The sequence below is a fragment of the Diabrotica undecimpunctata genome, chromosome 8, assembly GCF_040954645.1.
Source record: "Diabrotica undecimpunctata isolate CICGRU chromosome 8, icDiaUnde3, whole genome shotgun sequence".
Lineage (NCBI taxonomy): Eukaryota > Metazoa > Arthropoda > Insecta > Coleoptera > Chrysomelidae > Diabrotica > Diabrotica undecimpunctata.
The window spans coordinates 24164144-24167960 of record NC_092810.1 but is presented as its reverse complement, the minus strand read 5'-3'; positions in this window follow the sequence as shown (position 1 = coordinate 24167960).

The window sequence follows — 3817 nt, the reverse complement described above, 5'->3', positions numbered from 1 at the left end:
CATGAAAGCCATATAGTACCTATCCACAAGAAGGGAGGCAAACAAATATGTCGGAACCATAGAGGAATATCGTTAATCAATACAACGTTTAAGATTATATCCATAATACTGTCTAAAAGGTTAACTCCATATGCAGAGGAAATATAGGCGACTACCAAGCGGATTCAGACCGGGAAGATCGACCATAGACCAGATATTCGTCCTACGCCAGGTGTTGGAAAAAAACTGGGAATTCAACCGCAATGTACACCAAATTAAACTTAAAACAAGCTTACGATTCTGTTAGCAGAGAAGCATTGTGGGAGACCATGGTAGAAATGGGAGTACGTGGAAAGCTGGTACGATTAGCACAGGTGAGCACAGAGAACGCTTCCGCACGGATCAGAATTGGCAGCATCACGTCGGAGGAATTCCTCATTGACACCGGGCTTAGACAAGGAGATCCTCTAGCCCCCCTGCTATTTAATTTTGCACTGGAACATGCGGTAAGGAAAGCTCAACCACAACTGACAAACGGATTTGCATAGATGCAAAAGAAGTTTTCACCCTATTCGAAAACGGAGCCAAGGAAGTTGGTCTGAAGGTCAACGAGGACAAGACCAAGTACATGGTGGTTACAAAGAACCCAAGACCAAGGATTAGCCAAAACGTAACAATCAATGAATACAACTTTGAAGTCGTCAAAGAATTCAAGTACCTGGGAGCGATCATAACATCTGAAAATTAATATGAAAAGGACGTGGCAGCCAGGATCATTGCAGGAAACAGGGCATATTACTCATTAATGACGGTACTTAAATCAAAAATACTCCCAATACCAGCAAAAATAAGAGTGTACAAGACAATAATTCGTCCCACAATAACGTATGGAAGCGAGAAATGGACTCTGAACCAGCGGTAAACGACAAAGTTATTGGTACTGGAAAGAAAGATACTGCGGACTATCTATGGGCCTTGCAGAGAAGAGACAACAGGAGAATGGGAGAAGAAGACACAATGATGAACTCCAGACAGTATATGGAGATGAAAACATAGTACGCTACATTAAAGTAAACCGAATAAGATGGGCGGGCCACGTACTAAGATCAAGTGATGAAAGACTCCTGAACGCCACATTCTGGGAAAGGCCCGATGGCAGAACGTCAGTTGGTCGCCCAAGAAAGAGATGGATGGACGCAGTAGCCAGTGATCTACACAAAATAGGAATACAGCAATGGGAAATGGCTGCTCAGGACCGACAACAATGAAGGGAAATAGTAAACGCAGCCAAGAATCACATAGAGTTGTAGAGCCAAATGATGATGATGATGATGATAAATCATCGGCCTATAGCGCTCAGCGTTGACGATGTTTCGATAAAAATTAGGGTCATTGTCCAACTCTTCCAGAACCTATACAGCGAAGACACGTCGTTATCTATGGTTGTTCACCTTCGGCACCTGGGTCAGTTGAATTTTGTACATGTGCAGGCCCAAGTCAGAAAGTGGCGATGTTTTCGGCAGATCTTGCGTTTCGTCATCGTACGGATGTATGTACATTATAAAAACAAATGAAACCTTGTGAATTAAAATCGGTCGAATGGGCTCAGAGAAATATAGCTCTTCAAATTAGGGTAAAAGGGTTCAAGCTCAATTTTTAGGCGGTCAAAAAATAGTTAAAGGATCCGGCCAAGAAATTCGATAAGTAGACATTGTTGTATATATATATATATATATATATATATATATATATATATATATATATATATATATATATATATATATAGATCTACTTTCACTTAAATTTTTATGCAATTTGGGATTGTCAGGAAAAAGTACTAACAGTTTACAAATGATAAAAAATGCAATTTTCGAAAAACTGGCTATTTTTAAAAGGCTGTATCTTCGAATCTACTAAATTGATTCTAATTTACCAACACTCGTTTGAAAGGCATTTAAAAATCCTTTAATTCAACTGTTCCTACAATTTTTTCCATGTTTGGTTAAATTTTCACAATTAATTGAAAATCATAAAATTTTCAAAGTTTTCTTTTCGTTCTTCTTGACCGATTATTATTAAGAGATTACTGAGATTACTGAGATTATAACAAAAAGAATAAAATATTGAGAGTCCACTACTGGGCTCAGAAATAAAGCTCGTCAAAGATAGGGTAAAAAGGGCGTTTTTTACTCTTTCGAGGGGCATATCTCACGCCCAGAATAACCTAACAACTATATGCTACTTTTTAAAGTTACAATGATATAGTAAAATTTGGTAAAAATCCGCCGACTCTCCCCCCTTCCCCCCCCCCCCCCACCAAATGGTCGAAAAGTATAAAACATTGCGGATATATAAACTCATGGACAAAATTAACGCACCACTTTAATTAATCTAAATATTTACAATATGAACACAAAATAAAACTAAGTTACATTGAAATAATAATAAACACCTACACAAATAAGTCCAACATGACTTTATCATGACCTTAATTTGCCTTATTGTTTCTTTAAAAATTTGTTTTTGCCGGAAATGCGTAAATAAGCTAGCATATACTCCAAATTACAAAAAGAAAATATTTAGTAAAGTAACACCATAAAATGCATCTGGATCAACACTAATACCGTGCAGGCCCTCCTCTACTTCTTATGACTGCATTTATGCGTCGAGGCATGCTCGATATCAAATGTTCAACAAAAGCTTGCGGAATATTCTCCCAATATCTTCAATAACGGCCTCAATGAGTTGGTTGTGATTGGCAATAGAGGGTCTACGACTTCGAATCTTTTTTTTGAGATAGTCCCATAGATGCTCTACAGGATTCATGTCCGGACTGTTAGGTGGCCACTCTATTAATGGAATATCAACATCATTTAGGAAGCCAATAACCTGTCGAGCCACATGAGGACGAGCGTTGTCTTGCATGAATAAAAAATTAGGTCCAAGAAACGGAGCAAAAGGCATTCATGTTCGATAATAATGTTGTCTATGTAATAATGGGCATTCATAGACCTCGTACGTATGGGGACCAACTCCGTACGAGCTTCAAAACAAATTTCCCCCAAAAGAGATATTGCAGCTGGCAAACTTTTCTCCTCGCCTTCGCCAGACACGCTCACGACCATCTGGAGCTTTTAGGCTTACTCTAGTCTCATCGGAGAAAAGAACTCGTTTCCAATCGTCGATGGTCCAATTTTGATGCAATCTTGCAAAATTCAATCTCGGAACCCTGTGTTCTCTGGTAAGCAAGGGTTTTTTTGGCCGGTTTCCTGTTGCTCAATTCTGCTTCATGTAAACGTCTTCTAACTGTTCGAGATGATATCGCGACATTTCGAACATCTGCTAGTTCATTTTTTAGCAAATTGCTGGTGACTCTCCTATCTCTGAGAGTACGTTGTCTCAAAAAAATGATCATCAATTGATTAGTGCAACGTTTCGCCCTTGCACTGGTCTTCGATGGTACGACCCTGTTACATTATATAGCCTCACCTTGCGACTGATGCTGGAATGATGTCTTCCTAACAAACCTGCAACGTATCGCATCGATCTAGGAGAGTCGATTCTCGCACTGCTCCTCCATTGACAAATTTCTTTGGCGGTTCATTTTTTATTTGATTTTTATGCAAATGAACTTCCAAACATGCATATGATGAAAAATATCACAATAAAAAGCTTGTTTCTCACAAGCACTTTGCTTTAATCGGCACTTTTAATGAAAAATTTAACTCACCTTTAGTCTAAAACGAAGTTTAATACAAATTATTGTTAAAACAAGACTATTATTAGCTTACATACCAACTGTCACTGTCAAACAAGGTCCATAGGCAACTTGTCGTAC